This window comes from Euphorbia lathyris, chromosome 1 (genome assembly GCF_963576675.1).
Source record: "Euphorbia lathyris chromosome 1, ddEupLath1.1, whole genome shotgun sequence".
Lineage (NCBI taxonomy): Eukaryota > Viridiplantae > Streptophyta > Magnoliopsida > Malpighiales > Euphorbiaceae > Euphorbia > Euphorbia lathyris.
Window position 1 is genome coordinate 65317433 of NC_088910.1, and position 19541 is coordinate 65336973.

Genomic DNA, 19541 nt, shown 5'->3' on the forward strand with positions numbered 1-19541 from the left:
CTTATGTCGTTCCAATGCTTCCATGCTTTTTATTCTGTGTAAACTTGTATCAAATTCATACTTCATCTAATAAAGTTCATGCAATTCAATATAATTTTATGTAGCACTTATGTAATTGATCCGAAGTGAGTTCTGGTGTTTTCATTAAAACGTAATTAAATTCAATATCTTTACAAGGAAACTTTGTTGAACACTTAGGCAAATTCATTCTTCGAGAATTAATTTGGTTAAGGTAGCGTTCTATTCCGACCGTAGGAAGATTGTCTGCGGTTCAAAACCTTTTAATTGAAGGGGTTTATATTATTACATTTTTATAGTTTATACAAAATTTAAAGTTGTTTTCTTTGCTTAATGCAAACGAATACAATTATTCTCTTATTTTAAACACTAAACATTTCTGTTTTGTAATTCATACTCAAAATAGAATTGATTTCTAACATTCTACATATTCAGCCTAATTCTTATTCTATCAATTTCAAATAACGATTATCTATTTCTATAAACCTTAAGTCGTATTTAAATTACACTTAAATAAGTTTTAGTTAAAAAACATTCCATATGGGATCGATATCTTTTTATTATTACAAGCGAAACCGTGCACTTGCGGAAATCGCTCAACAAGTTTTTGGCGCCGTTACCGGGGAACGCCAAAATTTTTAACAAAAATTTAGATTTTTCGTGTTTTATTTCGAATCTACATTTATACATACTTATTTTAACTTTTGTAATTTATTAATTTTAATTTACTAACGTATTTATTTTTCAAATTCTGTTTTGAAGGTAGTTTCGGTTCGTGCAAAGATTTCAAGTTCATGCGCAGTTCTCGAAGTTCAGGCATTGCACCAAACCCAGTTGACCCAGAAATTGAAAAGACCATTAAAAAGAAAAAGAAAGACAAGAAAAACAAAGAAAAACAAAATTCAGAATCCCAGCCAGAAAATATGGCAACACTTATGGATTACGCTAGGCCAGGAGTAGCCGGTGTAACAAATAGCATAGTTACACCCCAAATAAACGCACACCAATTTGAAATTAAGCCCGCTTTGCTTAATATGTTGCAAAATAATGTAACATTTTATGGGTTACCTAATGAAAAGCCTAACACCCACTTGACAAATTTCTTAGAAATTTGCGACACTTTTAAAATAACAGATGTGACTGCTGAAGCAATCAAACTTCGCCTCTTTCCTTTCACTTTGAAGGATAGAGCCAAAGAGTGGTTAGCTTCTATGCCAGGGGCAACATTTGAAACTTGGGACCAACTAGCCCAATCGTTTTTATCAAAATATTTTCCTTTAGCAAAAACCACAAGAGTCATAAAAGAGTTAACATCTTTTTCTCAAAATGATAATGAAACTCTTTATGAGGCTTGGGAACGTTTTAAAGAACTTCAACGTTTATGCCCACACCACCAATTTCCCGATGCACTTTTAATGCAAACATTTTATAATGGATTAAATCCTACAACTAGAGGTTCATTAGATGCTATGTCGGGAGGGTTATTTATGAAGAAGACATCGGCCCAAACAAGAGAACTTTTGGAGGAAATGGCAATCAACAGCAGTATGTGGCCCGCAGAATGTGGACACATACCGGTGGTGAAACCATCATCCTCAAACACATCGTCAGTTAAAGATATAGTGAATCTTGATCCAGTCGCGATGTTACAAGCCCAATTTTCTGCCTTATTGAACAAAATTGATAGGTTTATGGTACCGTGCGATGCCAATGGTAATCCAGTCCAAACGGATGTGGATTATGAAGGTATGAGCGAGATCGAACAGGTAAATTTTGTCCAAGGGCAAAACGAAACTAATAATCCTTATTCTAGTACTTATAATTCTGGATGGAGCAATCATCCTAACTTTAATTGGAAAGATGATAATAATAATGCAAATGCTAATCAAAATTGTGCTAATAATTATCAAAATCAATCAAGAGATACGATTAGCACTTTATCTTCTAAAATCGATAAATTTATAGATGCTATCGGTGGATGGTTTTAAATGGATCGAGAATAAATTCGATCAGCTTATTAAAAACCACTCATCTAGCATCCATAATTTGGAGGTTCAAATTGGACAAATTGCTAAATCAATTCCATCCCGAAAAGAGGGAAGTCTTCCCAGCCATACAGAAGAAAATCCAAAAGAGCATGTAAAGGCTATCACTCTTCGTTCAGGGGAAAATTACTTAGGTTCGGAAATGCCCGGAGATTCTACTTTACCAGGAACTGATTTACCAACAAAATCCAAAGAAGATGCATTAAATGCAAAAAGTTCACCAATTGACTCAAGTATAAAAACATTTGTACCCAAACCACCTTTTCCACACAAAGTCTGAAATAAGGACTATGACAAACAACTATTAACGTTTTTAGACAAACTTAAAAATTTGCATATTAATTTGACGTTTATGGATGCGATTACGCAAATTCCTAACTATGGTAAGTTCTTAAAAGATTTAATTTCAAAGAAAATTAGTTGGGAAGGAATTTCATCCATTTCGCTAACTGAGGACTGTAGTTCAATAGTGTCAAGCAATTTGCCCACTAAACTCAAAGATCCCGGATGTTTTACCATTCCGTGTAAGTTGGGAGATATTGAATTCCCAAGCTGTCTTTTTGATTTAGGAGCAAGTATAAACTTAATGTCGTTGTCTATTTTTAATAGGTTAGGTTTAGAAGAAGATATCAAACGTACCAATATGGTTTTGCAATTAGCGGATCAAACCACTAAGAGACCATATGGTATAATTGAGGACGTTTTAGTTAAAGTTGACAAATTTATTTTTCCTACCGATTTTGTTATATTAGACTTTGCATATGACGTTAATTGTCCACTAATTTTTGGTAGACCGTTTATGAACACGGGACGTGCTCTAGTCGATGTGTCGGAAGGGAAAGTAGTTTTAAGGATAGGAGAAGATAAGATCGAGTTTAATATGAACATAGTAATGAAATATCCTATGGAGGAATTCGCTTGTATGAAACTTGACTTAGTTGAAGAATGTGTCAATAACATTGTTCAAAAAGAAGAAATAATAGAACCTATAATGAGAGAAGAATTAGAAGATAAGGACCCAGAGCCTTTGATTCGAGAAGATGGACCAGTTCCGCCTTCAATTGTAATACCCCCTAAATTAGAACTTAAAGAGTTACCAAACCATTTGAGGTACGCTTTCTTAGGCGAAGGCGATTCTCTACCTATAATTATCTCTAACAAGTTAACTAAAGTTCAAGAAGAAAAATTAAAAGAAGTTGTTAGAAATAGGATAGGAATTATGGGATGGCAAATTTCAGACTTAAAAGGAATTAATCCTAGTATTGTAATGCACAGAATTCACTTAGAAGAAGATAAGCCACCTAAAGCGGATAGGCAAAGACGCTTAAGTCCGAACATGAAAGAAGTAGTAAAAAATGAGATTACTAAACTTTTAGACAATGGAATCATTTATCCTATCTCGGATAGTGAATGGGTTAGTCCAATCCATTGTGTACCTAAAAAGGGAGGCATAACTGTTGTAAGGAATGACGAAGGTGAATTAATACCTACGCGAACCACCACCGGTTGGAGGGTTTGTATATATTATAGGAACCTAAACAAAGCAACCAGGAAAGATAATTTTCCTCTACCTTTCATTGATCAAATGATCGAAAGGATAGCCGGTCATGCTTTTTATTGTTTTCTAGATGGTTATTCTCGATTCTTTCAAATTTATATTTACCCGAATGACCAAGATAAAACAACCTTCACATGTCCTTATGGAACCTTTGCATATAGGAGAATGCCCTTTGGTCTATGTAATGCACCAGTAACATTTCAACGTTGTATGACTGCAATTTTTAATGATTTTATTGAAGATATCATGGAAGTTTTTATGGATGATTTTTCAGTTTATGGAGATTCGTTTGATGCATGTTTAGGAAATTTAGATAAAGTTTTGACTAGATGTGAGGAAACAAATTTAGTTTTAAACTGGGAAAAATGTCATTTCATGGTTGACGAGGGAATTGTTTTAGGTTATAAAATATCTGAAAAATGATTAGAAGTGGATAGAGCAAAAACTTCAGTGATAGAAAAACTACCTCCTCCAACTACTGTTAAGGGAGTACGGTTAATTTTAGGACATGCAGGTTTTTACAGAAGATTCATAAAAAACTTTTTTGTAATTTCCAAACCACTTACTAATTTACTTATGAAAGATTCAACCTTTGATTTTAATGAAGATTGTGTTAAAGCTTTTGAAACATTGAAAGCAACTTTAGTCAGTGCACCCATAATTGCTAAACCTGATTGGGATTTACCTTTTGAAATCATGTGTGATGCAAGTGACTTAGCCGTAGGATGTGTTTTAGGTCAAAGGAAGGATAAGAAGCTTCATATTATTTATTATGCCAGTCACACATTGTTCGGTGCACAGTTAAATTACACCACAACTGAAAAAGAAATGCTAGCAGTGGTTTTTGCATGTGATAAGTTTAGGTCGTATCTGCTAGGATCTAAAGTTATTATATATACTGATCACGCGGCTTTAAGGTATCTATTTGCTAAGAAAGATGCAAAACCGCATCTTATTAGATGGGTCCTATTATTACAAGAATTTGATATAGAAATTAAAGACAAAAAGGGAGTCGAAAACCTTGTCGCCGATCATCTATCGAGACTTGAAGATGAAAACGGTCCTATCGGTGAAACTATCGGTATACGAGATGATTTCCCTGATGAATATCTGTATCAGATAAAAAGTGTCATGTCACCATGGTATGCGAATATAGCCAATTATCTCGCAGCTAACATTGTTCCAGAAGGGTTAAGTTTCCAACAAAGGAAAAAATTCTTTTCCGATATTAAACAGTATTTTTGGGAAGATCCTTTCTTGTTCAAAACTTGTGGTGATGGTATGATTAGGAGATGCGTTAGCGAAAATGAATACGGGTCTATAATGTCAGAATGTCATTCAAGCTCTTATGGAGGGCATAACGGCGTTAGTAAAACAGTTGCTAAGATATTAGAATGTGGATTCTTTTGGCCTACATTGTTTAAGGACGTTCGTTTGTTTATTATTCGTTGTGACAAATGTCAAAGAACCGGGAATTTAGGAAGGAAAGATGAGATGCCTCTCACAAACATGTTGGAAGTTGAAGTCTTCGACGTGTGGGGGATCAATTTCATGGGACCTTTTCCCCCTTCTTTTGGTAAAACTTATTTTTAGTAGCCGTAGATTATGTTTCAAAGTGGGTTGAAGTAATTGCAACCCCGACGAATGATGCTAAGGTTGTCATTAAGTTTCTTGAAGATATATTTTGTAGATTTGGATGTCCTAGAGTCATGATAAGTGATGGAGGTACCCATTTCATAAACCGAAGTTTTGAATCACTTATGAGAAAATATGGAGTACACCATCGCGTATCTACGCCATACCATCCTCAATCGAATGGTCAAGCGGAGATATCAAATAGAGAATTCAAGTGGATTCTAGAGAAAACAGTTTCATCTTCAAGAAGAGACTGGTCTTGCAAACTTAACAATGTGTTATGGGCATACCGTACTGCATTTAAAACACCTATAGGAATGACACCATACCGATTAGTGTATAAAAAAGCATGTCATTTTCCAGTAGAGTTAGAGCATAAAGCTTATTGGGATATTAAAGCACTTAATTATGATTTGCAACAAATAGGTAAGAAACGATTATTCGACTTAAACGAGTTGGATGAATTACGTCATTTATCTTACGAAAATGCAAAAATATATAAAGAGAAAGTGAAAAAATGGCACGATGCCAAAATTAAAGTCAAAAGCTTTAGTGTTGGAGATAAGGTGCTGTTGTTTAATTCACGACTCTGGTTATTTCCAGGTAAACTTAAGTCTAGATGGACAGGACCATTTTTAGTCGTTAAAACTTTCGACTATGGATCTATAGAACTTGAAGGACCTAATGAAGTTTGTTTTAAGGTTAACGGTAATAGATGCAAAATTTATTATGAAAACGCTCCAATTAGGGAAATTAAGTTTGTAACAAAATTTCATTAAGATTAATTCGTTAATTTTCATATATATTCTTATTTTGCTTTTGTTTAAATTTTTAGTTTAGCTTTTATTTTATTTTTATTTCTATTTTATTTCTATTTTATTTTTATTTTTATCTTTACACATTTCATTTTTATGATTTTTAGTTATTAGATGAGTGTATATTAAGTTTAAAATGCATAAAAATATATTTAAGTCATGTTTTTAATCAAATTTTAGCTATATAGTCCGAATTTGAAGAAATTCAGGAATCTCAGTTGAGATTTCAGGAATCTCAATTGAGATTTCAGGAATCTCAGTTGAGATTCAGCACTTTCAGAAATTGTCCAAGAAGGGAAGACATTTTCTGATCTTACCGAGAATTTATATTCTCGGCCGAGATTCGGATTTGTGAGTTTCGACGCCTGATTTCCGAGAGGAAATCAGCGTGTCGCGACCGAGATTGGCAATTCTCGATCGCAACACGAGTGTTTTCTGCACCTGTCAGACCTGTTTCTTCTTCTTCCTTGCAGTCATAGTTGTTCAAACTCGAAAAATTGAGTTTCTTCAAGTCCAAGAGGTCCAATTTGATGCCTTTTCGCAACAAAGAGACATATTATTTCGTCCTATAATTCCTATAAATAATTAGAGAGGAGCAGAAATCTTTTTGCTATTCATTTCATCTTTATCAGACACATTTCTGACTTTTTCTCAAAATTCTTTCAAACACCTTTTACAAGTTCCAGAGACTTTTTCTTGCTTCAACAACATGACTTCCAAGCAAAAATCTTCCAGGAAGGTTGCTGCTTCACGCCATAAGCGTCCTGACTTATCAGAACGCTACAGTGCGCCATTTCCTATATACAATCATGACGAAGGCCGACGATATTGCCAACTTCGCTACAAATTCTTTGTTGGCATGCTGTATATGGACGAGTTCTTAAATGATGAACTCGAAATTAGCGATGATATGGATCGCTATTTGAGGAATTTGGGATGGTCAAAGTTTGCCCACATGCGGTTTCCTATTATTGGAGACTGGATTCTCGAATTCTTTTGTATAATGCGCTTCATGAATAAGCGATGGGTTCGTTTGAGTTTTTGCAGAGATGGCAAAACCTTTACATTTGGATACCCTGCATTACATGCCTGGTTTGGTTTTCCCCCAAGGGATACAACCATACATCATCCTGGCAGAGATATGACATCCAGAGACATTTGGAGGATGTTAACCGGATTCTGGCATTTCAATCCACGTCTCGCCTACAACAAATCCATCCAATGCAATTCGATGCTGTATTTACATAAGTTTCTGTGTCACAGCTTATATGGACGCACCTTTAGCAGTGTTGTCCAAGACACGGACTTATACGTACTTGGTGATATTTTCCAAGGCAATACCGTCAATTCCTCCAAAATATTTATGGAAGGTCTTGTTGCCGCTTCTCGATCCAAGGATAAGAAGATTGGTTTCGGCAATATCATCTGTGGAATAATTCTCAGGGCCAAGGGCATAATTTCTGTTCCTTGGAGCGATGATGAATCCTTTCCAACAATGGATTATGAGTTCTTGAAAGCGAGGGCCTCGTGAAACGTATCTTTAGGGTAGGCCCGTGATTTCTTTCTGCGGAAGAAAGGCAAATATTCGTGCAGATGAAGATTGATCGTTATAGGGCAATGCGAATCCCGATTCAACGGGATGAATATTTAGTTTACTTTAGTTTATTTTGATTGTTTGTAAATAGTTTGAGTTTTGTTTGTATTTATTTTCATTGTATATATTGTTCATTTTTGTACTTATGTTTTATTGAAATACAATTTCCATTCCTTACTTTCATTCTTTCATTTTTTATTTTTCAGTTTTTTCCATGATTCCACGTAATCCGTAAACATCATTTTCATGTTAATAACTTATAAATAATGTTTGGAATGAAGAACATGATAATACATTTTCCTTTATATAATAAACTTATATGAATTTTTCATAATGATTATTCGTGTATCCGTAGGAATTTATTGAACTTAACGTATATCACTCATAAAATGAATTTGTATCATAAATTCATTAATCTGTTTGAATTCTAATGTTTAGTACTTTCATGAATTTGTATTAATTACATTCCAATTGATTCATTTAACCTATATAATTTAATGCTATTCATTGTTCATTAATTCTATTTAAGGTCTTTATTGATTCATTATTCACATTTGATAAGGATAAACCTTTGGTTTTCCTTGCATTTAATGTTTTAAACTTGTGTTTTTAAGTTCAGGTATGAATTAATTCAAGTACATGACATATTTACCTAGAAAAATGTACGCACAGAGTTAATATGCGCGAAATTCAGCTACCAGGGGCAGAATCTCGGCCGAGAATATATATTCTCGGTAAGTTCAGCAAAAACGTAGCCATCAATCGAAGGGAATTTCTCCCTGAAAAGGCCGTGTCGTGACCGAGATTCTGGATTCTCGGTCGCGACACACGACCTGTAGGCAGGGGGGAATTTCGAAAATTGCACCATTTTTGAGCCTATTCCTATTCCTAATCTACCTATAATTAATTCTATTCAACCCTATATATACCTACTCCTTACACAAACATCACATCACCTCAATTTTTACCCAATCCCTCACTCTAAACTCTTCCCAATACCCAACTTTTACTCTTCCCAATTACTCTTATCCCTATTCCAAATCACTTACCCTTTTCTTTTACCATCTCTTTCATTCTTTCATTTACCATCCTTAAACCCTCACAAGCTTTTGCTTTTCTCTCTACATTTCTTCTTCTATATTCTCAAACACCATACCCACATCATGCCTAGAACCAAAGTCGCCGGCCAAAAGCCAAAGGTTACGGAAGCTAATCGTCTTCGTGTCCGTTGCGGAGCTTATTTTGATATTGCTTCCGAGGAAGAAGCAACACGCTTTACTCATTTTTCCAACGCAAAAATAGAGTTTGTGGACATGCCTTTCCTATATTTTGATTCGGTAAGGGAGTTATCTTTCTCTGATCGGATTAATGCTTTTCTTGATACTCTAGGATGGCATACTTTTGCTTCTATGAAATTCCCTCACAATAACGAATTTATTGTGGAATTTTTGGTTACGTTGAAATTTGATAAGAGGAAGAATTTTATCACCTTTAGGAACAATAGTGTAACTTATACTATTGATTATGAGGCAATGGGGAATATGTTCGGTTTTCCAACGAGTGATTTCATTGAGAAGCCTAGGGAATTAGATAATGACACCATTCGGAATACTCTTTCGGGACAAGCTTATTTCAATCCCAAAAACACTTCAAGCAAGATGATTAGGGATAATTGCTTGTATTACTTTCACAAATTCTTGAGTTTTTCGCTGTTTGGCCGGGTTGAGAGTTCAAAGGTTCAAGTTCGTGATTTGTTTGTGCTTGATTGTTTATTGAAAGGTTTGAGGGTTGATAGCATCAGAATGCTATTTGATAATTTGTATCGTGCTTCAAAGTCTCACACTAGGCAAGTACCTCTAGGAAATTTTATTGCCGGCTTAGTGATGGGTGCACGTGGAGAGTTGGCCGATTATGATATGTCTTCCTACCATGGCTATATCCCTCTTTTGGATATTTCGGCCCTTGACCGAGCTCACTTATTGGTTAATTCAAGTCCTCCCATTTTTGTTTCATATGAGTCACGTATTGCCCATCTTAGTGGTAATACGGGAGGAGGAGCCTCGGGTTCTCAATTTGTAGGTACCGAAGGAGGCGGACCGGAGGAGGAAGTGGCGGAGGCGCCACATGCACAACCACAAACCCAAGCACAACATGATGAAGATCCTATTGATTTGAGAAGGATTTTGAACCAAATCAATGCAAATAATGGACAAATGAATTTGCAGATTGATGATTTAGTTGAAAACAACATGGTGATGAATCACAATATCAACGCCTTGAGGAGGGAGAACAAGTCCACATGTCGTCGGATGCTCTCATTCTTCCGTCGTCAAAACATTGAAACTTCACCATCTCCACCGGATTCACCTTCCAAATGTTTAGGTTTTATCTTTTCTATTCTCATTTCCTTTGTTATGTTTTAATTTGGTACAATTTCTTTTAGTGTGGGAGGAGATATTACATATATCATTTTCTTTTAGTACGAATAAATGAAATGAATGACGATAAAATGACATCCATTTTCAACATATACTAACAATTTTTATGCAACAATTTATTTTAAGCAAATGCAACACACATTGCAACATATTTATTCAACTTAACATTAGTTTTTCATAACTCTATTACTATTGTTTTTATAAACTTAACATTTTCATATGATTTTATAAACATTTAACTTATAATTATTTTTAGATTATCATTATTGTTAGAAATAATATATTTCTATACGGGCAACATTTTTGAAATTTTTCACAAATATCCGATACGATTTTAAATAAAATTGTCTCGAGTGAATGTATTTAAGTAAAAATTCTTTATTTTTAATCTCTATTTTATATCATGCAATTCATGATACAATAATCTTATTTTTAATTTTCAATTAGGTTTATAGGCATTAAATTGAACTAACAATTTTTTTAGCTCGGTTTGATTTTCGTCTTACATTAACACCAATTGAAGTTTTTAAGGAAACTTTAGCCATAATGCATGTTGAATTTTAAGTCAATATAGGATGAATGTGCTATTTTTCTTTTTCCCAATTTATAATTTATAATTTTATAATTCATGTTAATCAATTATTCGAATTCTTAACTTTTGGCCACGACTGAGACCAACCTTATAACAATCGAGGTATGAAAGGGAAGAAAATTAAGTACCGTTTACTTTTGGCCATGATTGCAACCACCCTTATCACAATCGAGGTATGGAAGGAACGTTTAAACAAAAATTAAGCGTGTTTAAGTTTAACGTAACGACTGCGTCCACCCATGGCATGGTCGGTACCTCTTAAACGAACACAAAACAAATAAAATACGTATAAAGTTACGATCAAGACCACCCTTATCTTGGGCGTAACTAAGCAAATAAATTAACCCTAAAACTTATTCATGTACATATAATTCATATAATAGGTTTGGGAAAGGAAATTTTGTGCTTTGAAATACCTTGAGACGAAAGATTCAATAACATGCGTGCTTATATATCGTCCCGAATACTTCAATTTAAAAAATTGAAAATACAAGACGAATGATATATCGCCTTTGTACTAGTTAGTTTGATATTTTGCGTATAAATTTGCCATGCAAAGTTAATCTTTTCGGCTTAACTAATTTAAAACGAAATACAAAGATATATGTTTTATTTTCATAAGAGATTAGTTAAAGAATAAATTCAGTGAAATTTTGCTCGGGACTAGCAAAAGATTAAGTGTGGAGATTCGTTAAGCCCAAAATATACCTAAAATATCATCATTATTTACATCAGTTTCACTACGAATTTGTGCTGTTTATATATATTTAGCGTACTTTTATGTCCGAATATGTTTCTTTCATGCAAGGTACCTAAATATTTGGTAAAATCCAAATAGGAATGAAAAGAGGTCAGAAACAAAGGAAAAACCCTACAAAAGGAGTCAAAGACGACGAAAATCAAACGCACCGAAACGAAGACGAGGAACGAAGTCAGAGATAGGATAAACATCCCGTGTCGCGACCGAGATTCCTTATTCTCTGTCGCGACACGCATCACCAGTCACCTCCTCCCTTTCGTCTGAAGGCTGAAAATTCACTTCCCTATTCTCGGCAGAGAATTTCCATTCTCTGTAACTTCAGATTTTCAGGCAGCACAACATACATTTGTTCGTTTTCAAAGAAACGTGTCCGTTCGATTGGATAGAAATGTCTCTTCACAGCAGACATGTCCCTTAGACTCGACTCTTCAACAACTATAAATAGAGAGTTGATTTCAGAGTTGAAATATATATAATTGAGAGTTAAGATTTAGTACAGAATTTATGCAGAAATTCTGAGTCAAATGATTCAGAGTTAGAAGTTCGATTTTGTAAAAAGCAATATGATGCACACACATTGTTTATCAAATAATTACATACACAGTAGCCTTTAGATTTAGATTAAGATCTGTTTATATTAGTTTACATTTTGGTAGTAGAAGAACCATCTCTATTACAAAGATTCAGCGAGAAGATTAAGTAGCGGATTCGACCCACGAGCCTGACAAACTCTAACGAGGTTTGAGGAAAGGACTGATGACCCAAAACTCTTATGTCGTTCGAATGCTTCCATGCTTTTTATTCTCTGTAAACTTGTATCAAATTCATACTTCATCTAATAAAGTTCATGCAATTCAATATAATTTTATGTAGCACTTCTGTAATTGATCCGAAGTGGGTTCTGGTGTTTTCATTAAAACGTAGTTAAATTCAATATCTTTACAAGGAAACTTTGTTGAACACTTAGGCAAATTCATTCTTCAAGAATTAATTTGGTTAAGGTAGCGATCTATCCCGACTGTAGGAAGATTGTCTGCGGTTCAAAGCCTTTTAATTGAAGGAGTTTACATTATTACATTTTTATAGTTTATACAAAGTTTAAAGTTGTTTTCTTTGCTTAATGCAAACGAATACAATTATTCTCTTAGTTTAAACACTAAACGTTTCTGTTTTGTAATTCATACTCAAAACAGAATTGATTTCTAACATTCTACATATTCAGCCTAATTCTTATTCTATCAATTTCAAAACCAATTAAATAAGTTTTCGTTAAAAAACGTTCCCTATGGGATCGATATCTTTTTATTACTACAAGCGAAATTGTGCACTTGCGGAAATCGCTCAACATATTGGCATGAGGTGTTTGGCACAAGATCGTTTCACACGGAGTCCTAATTTGAAGCATCAAAGTTTAGGAGTGCACTTCCACGACGTGCCCTCTCCTCCATGATGTACCACGCGATGGAATTAGGACATCAGAACATCACGCGGGCTCCTAAATACAGGTACCAGTGTGTCAGAGGTTCACATCCGCGACATGCCACATCATCCACGTCGTGTTGACCCATGAAAATCCAAATTCAACGATTGATCCGAGGATGTGAAAAGCTGACTTTATAGTGGAAAAAGGAGCCGCACGACATGCCATATGTTGGGCATGACGTGGAGCTCTAAATTCAACTTCGGCATATGAACATATATGAGATTCTTGTAATTACGATTTTACCCCAAGTTTCATTTGTGTATAAATAGGAATGTTTGTCACTCATTTAGGCATTCAATTTTCTATGTAATAAAGTTCCTTACACCTTGAGAGCTTGTGTATTCCTTCTGTCATGCCGTCGAAGTTTCGTTCCATCCGCATCCACCAAGCTCGAGAGTTCCACCTCCAAGTCCTAAGAGACGACTTTGAGTCCGGTTAGCTAGTTCTAAGGGCCGATTCTTCTTCCCTTTCTACTTGTTAATTATCCTAAATCTATTTGGATTCATATAGGTGTTACCTTACCAGAGTTGACAATCCAAAAACCGTAGGAATTGACGAGCCACGGAACTTACAGGCCCTAGTTTCTGATCCTAAGAATTAGAGTCGCCTTAAGGGGAAATCACGATCTAAGAACCTCACGGAGTTGTTCGGTCTATAGATAGTCGTCTTTGCAAGAGTAAATTATTAATCATATATGTTCCGAATCGTTTGTCATATGTTATAACTTATCATTATCCGTATCACTCCATAAGGGCTTCAAATACATGAAAATTGTCTCATCCATAGTTTAGGAGTAGTTTATAGCTGTCACCCAACTCAAGTCTAAAGTATTCACTGCTTAGATAATGTGTAGAACCGAGTAGTTTAATACGTGTAGGTATAAATCCCGTGGATTCGATACCCGAACTTAACCGGATTTATTACTTGATACGACGGGGTACATTTGCCCGTATGTAGTGTCTAGTAGAGTTAGAGCACATAGAGAGATCATAATCATAACACACACATAACATCACATATAACTTACCGCTCTACTAGAGGCGCATCAAAAGGAGACCTAGAGTTTTCCATCATGGATGGGTAGTTGGCGTATAATGTCATCCTAGGTAAACCGTTCCTTTTGGAGACTGAAGCCTTAATCTCCATCAGACATCTGGCCATCTCCAAAGGTGGGATTATGGTAAAAGGAAACCAAAAGGTGGCACAGAAACTTACTCCACCTCCTGGTCAATACATTCCCAAAAAAAAAAAGAAGAAGATGAACCTTTGATACACACTGGAAACAACTTCGGCTTGCTGATATTTGAACAAAGGCGACAGATACTCAACCTTCAGAGTATCAAAATCAGGATGCTCGTCTTGATCCTTTGGGAGGGGGCGTCTACCTTGAGAATCCAAAATATCCAACTCAGTAAGTAGCAAAGTCCGGGTTTTAGCTGTCGAAGAAAGCTCGGTTAGGTAAAGCTAGCATTTCAGGTTTAGTAGCTCTCTGTGAAACAAAACTACTCATGATAGCTACTGGGAAGAAAGTGAAAATCGCCAAAGGGTTGAAGCCTGAGATAAAGGGAGCCAACTCCAAGGTTATGAAAGAATGTGGAAGTGTCTTTGCTTGGGAAGATGAAGTTTTGACGGAAGTAAATCGAGATGACTAAAAACCACCTTTGATGAACAGACCAATCATTGGATAAGATCTATATCTTTATGTATCCGTTGCCAATAGGGCTGTTTGTATGGTGGTTATTCGAGAAGAGGAAGGACTTCAATTTCCTATTTATTATATCAGTAAAGTGTTAAAAGATGCTCAAACTCGATATTCGAAGCTGGATAAGATGGCCCTCGTAGTATTGAAAAAACTAGACCTTATTCCAACGCATGTACGATAATCAGACCTTATTCCAAGGCACATACGATAATAGTACAAACTAGTATTCTTATGAGAAAAGTATTGAAAAACCCATAAACATCAGGGAGATTGATGGAGTGGTCTATATGGTTGGGAGAATTTGACATTCCATATGAAGGAAGATCCGTCCTCAAGAGCCAGGTCTTGGCAGACTTTGTTAATGAATTCGTAGAGGTAGCTAGCGACTCGCCTTAAGCAAGAAAGGAAGAATGGACAATGTACACAGATGGAGCATCCTCGGTTGAAGGGGATGTAGTTAGTGTTGTTATAAGAGGACCAGAACTCATCCACATCCAATATGCTGATAAAATGTCATTCCCTTGCACCAACAATGCAGTAGAGTATGAAGCAGTGATACTAGGGATGCGGTTGTTGAAAGAAATAACTTCAAAACAGGTCGTGATATATAGTTAAAGATGAAATCCTTCATTTATATTTGGAGGAGGTTCACTATCTTATCTATGTCATTGAAGAAAAAGAGGTGAAATGGGAAATGGTACACATATGACGAAGATCTAACACAGAAGCAAATAATTTGGCCAAATTCACCTATAGTGTTGACTATTAGAAGACCCTCACATGCCCATTCGATGTAAAAGCTAAACCGACGTATGCCAAAGAAGTTATAGTAGTGATAGCGACAACAACTGAAGATTGATGAATCCCACTCCTTCAATGCCTGAATTCTGGAATCATTCCTGAAGATAAAGTACAGTAAAAAAGGCTAGTGAAAAAGGCAACTCATTATGCAGTTATGGGTGGACAGTTGTATCGAAAATCCTTCAGTCAACCCTGGTTTAAATGCATAGCAAAGGAAGAAGGTCACTACGTGTTATGAGAATTTCATGATGGGATATATGTTGAAACACCTTTCCACATGATTTTGATTTGACAAAATTATTTAAGTAAAATTAAATATATTCTAATCACACTAAGTTTAAATGCTTTGATTTATTTAACTAATGTGTTTGTTCAATGTTGAGTTAAATTGTTTATAAGACTAAAAGGCTTAAAGCCCAATACGGAAGTCAAAGCCCAAGTCAAACAGATCAAGACAACTCGGCCCGTGTTTACAAAACGCAGCTCAGCGGAAGAAGGATCTAGAAGACCTTCGTTGAACAACTTCGGAATGAAGCTGCTGAGTCGAATCGACAAAGAGTACAAGACAACAGCTGAGCAAGAACAACTTCCAGACAAAGTGTTTCCACTTTGGGTAAAGTTCAAAAGACACAGGACGCTGTCTAGTTAACCTTACCATAAATGGAGAGACATTCTGCTGAGCTGACTAAAAGCTGACCGAGGACAGAAGATACTCAAATCTGATTGGCCAAGAGCTCTGAGCAAAACTGAGTGACAACGACAGGAAGTCGTTTCCCTCCAACGGTTATTTCGAAATTCAAAATGACTGGTGTCTCAGACGTCTCTATAAATAGAGCCCTTCAGTTGCTTCATTTCAACACAGAACATTATCAAGCCATTACGCTGACCAAAATTCTACTCAAGTTCTGTGAGACAAAGCAAAGCAAATTCTTACACCAAATTATATATCTTTCGTGTAAAAGTCTAGAGTGATTATTCAATCATCTAAGGTGTCTTAGCAATTGTTGTTTAGGACAAATCTTTATCATTTCTAGAGATTAGAAAGGAGAGGCTGAGTACTCGGTTATAGTACTCAGCGAGAGATTAGGAGTGAGTAGAGGTATAGAGGAAGGTACTCTTGTTATACTCAGCTTCTAAGTTGTAAAAGGTTTGATGCTCTACCGTTAAAGAGCTCAGTAGAGAATTCGAAAGCTCGGAACGTGTTCCGGGGACAGGACGTAGGCTTAGAGGCCGAACCTGGATAAATTTGCTGAGTAACATCTTTCTAACCTTAAACTCCTTAATATATATATTGCTTGCTTAAACAAAACTGACCAAGTAAAGAGGTCACGCTGAGTTGTGTTGTATTGAGTATCTGAGTTCAGGAATAGACTCAAGTGCTATCTCCTGACTCAAAGAAAGAAGCTGACTTAGTCACCAGTTGACTAAGCTAGTGTCTTAATTTACTCAGCGTGCTGTGTAATCCTTTTCAAAGAAAAAGAAGTCAGCCTTAACGTATTAAAATTTTAAATAGTTCCTATCCCCCCCTTGGAACTAACTTGTTACGTTATAAGGGACCAACAATATATGGAACACGTAAAGCATCTGCCACAATCTTTACGAAAGTTGGACTAATAGGATATTTTTAGTTATGTGCGGAACAAGATGCTGGAAAGTTAGTATAATCATGTCATAACTGCTAGATTCATGCCAATGAGAGTCACAAACCTAAGGCCTTTCAACGGCCCATTTGGTAATTATGGCCATTTGCAACATAGGGGATTGACCCAGTAAGAGAATTTCCAGTAACAACCAAACAGTGGAAGTTTGTAATTATGGCAGTTGATCACTTTACGAAGTAGGTCAAAGCAAAAGTCGTGTCAACCATCAATGCTGATCAGATCATTGACTTTATGATGGCAGGGATCATATCTCGATTTGGGGATCCACACACAATTGTCATTGATAATGGTAAGTAATTCAACTATGCGGAGTTTAAGAAGTTTTGTGAAGGTTTAGGCATAAAAAAACAGATTTGCATCTGTTTATTACCCCTAATAAAATGGAATGACAGAGATCGCCAATTGAAACATTATGAAGGGAATAAAAAAGAGACTGGGAGAACAAAAAAAGAGTTGGGCGGATGAACATGTCAATATCTTATGGGCTTATCGGACCTCCTCAAGAACTACAACTAAAGAGACCCCATTCGCCCTTACTTATAGAGTCAAATCTGTAATCCTAATAGAAATTAGATCTTCCAATGATCAAATCCTTTACTACTACAAAAGGTAGAATGAAATGAACTTATGACATGGGTTGAACAATTTAGAAGAAAGGCGAGACAGAGCATACATCCGCATGGCGACATACAAACAACGAATCGCGACATATCATGACAGATACACCAGGCAAATTGAGTAAATGAAGCAGGGATAATACTAAAAAAAGTTGAGAAAACACAGTCGGCAGAAGGAAAATGCAAACTAGGAGTAACGTGGATGAGTTCTTATTATATTCGCCTGGAGATAGGACCGCCCCCTTTAAATTAGCGGATATGGAGGGAAATGAGGTACCTTGTACCTTGAACATTCAAAACCTCCATAAATATTATCAGAAGTACAATGTAAAGCCGTGAGTACTCTTTTTCCTTAGTGATGGTTATTCCCATTGGGTTTTCCTACTAAGGTTTGGATGGGGCTCAAATAGTGGTTCTCCAAATGTATCTAGATGATTACATCAAATAAAATCTTTTTATGTTCCTTAATTTTTACTATGATTAAATACATCACTTGTCAAGACATGAATATTTTGAACCCCTTAAGGGGGGAGAAAGTAGCAGTATCATTCACTGAATGCAAACAAAAACGTGGATCCACCAAAAGAAATGCTTCGAAGAAAGCATAAATGGAAGGTTTTCCATATAAAAAAAGCCTTCAGTCGCGAATAAATTTTCTCCTCAAAAATAGGAAGAAAAATCAGCCTATAAAGGAGAACACAATACAATTTGTTACCATATTTTGTATGTAAAGACTTTGAGTAGAGCCTTAATCACCTGAAAATACAACAACCGCCAAAAAAGGGATCGGAGACTAGCGAACCCTCTCCGATGATAAAGTCAATTCATAGTTCAGAGAATATCAAAGACTAAAGAAATGTATTTTAATGATTATAAATAAGTTACCTCGATTATGGGAGCACCCCTACTATATATAGATAACTAAAGTGATATCTTGGACACGTGGCAGCTTATGATAAGTCAGTGGATCCTATCTTTGCGTGACATTATGTTTATGAGAATGGGGAGCATGTATTTGGAATCCAACGCTTTGATTGGTCCACATTTCTTCCAAGATACCTTTTTAAGAAGTTGCCTTCGGCAACACGAAGACGGTCGAATGATTGCCTTCGGTCCATACTTAAGCCATACCATAACTCTCCATTTCTCTTTGTGTTGGCCAGAGTCCATCTGAACTCCTTAAATGATAATGGGTCCACTTGTCATATGCCCAAATGATTTAATACTATAACACAATTATATCATACTTGATGTATGAAAATTTAGTAAGGATATAAGGTTGGCCACCTATACACATATCCCACTACAAAGAAAGAACGCTTTTAAAGCAAAAGTATGTCATGCACCATAAAAATTACTTTAACTTAAACAAAAAATATTGTTTACAAAAAGTACGAAGTGAAAAAACTCATATTCATCACGAGGAGAAGAAGGATTTACATCCACTGAATAAGAAATTTCCTGATCTATTGAGGTACTAGGGGAGGATATATCATTGGGGGCAACAATATTATCAAGAGTGGGTGTCCCCTTTATTGGTCCCTTGTGAGATAAAATCTAGTTCCAAAGGGGGGGGGGGTGAATGGAACTATTGGATAAATTTAATCCCTTAAGTAATTTCTCATAGAATTAGTTCAATAGCACAAGGCTACTCGGAATCAAAGGCAAACTTCATTTCTTGTGTTAGGCAGGAGCAAAGCTTGATTCTGCTTCTGAATGTTTAAAACACTAGGCCACTTAACTAGAAGGGCCTCTGTGTGACTTTGTTAAATAAGCTATTGAGTACAATAATCAGAAGCACATGTTATAGATTTAAGCACAC

General features: G+C 35.8%; 1 non-coding gene across 1 annotated transcript; it reads right to left on the reverse strand.

The window, feature by feature from the left end:
- Positions 1 to 1310: 1310 nt before the first annotated feature.
- LOC136215892 (small nucleolar RNA R71) lies at positions 1311 to 1417 on the reverse strand. The gene has a single exon (XR_010682895.1). It is a non-coding gene; the product is annotated as a small nucleolar RNA R71 (small nucleolar RNA).
- Positions 1418 to 19541: the final 18124 nt, after the last annotated feature.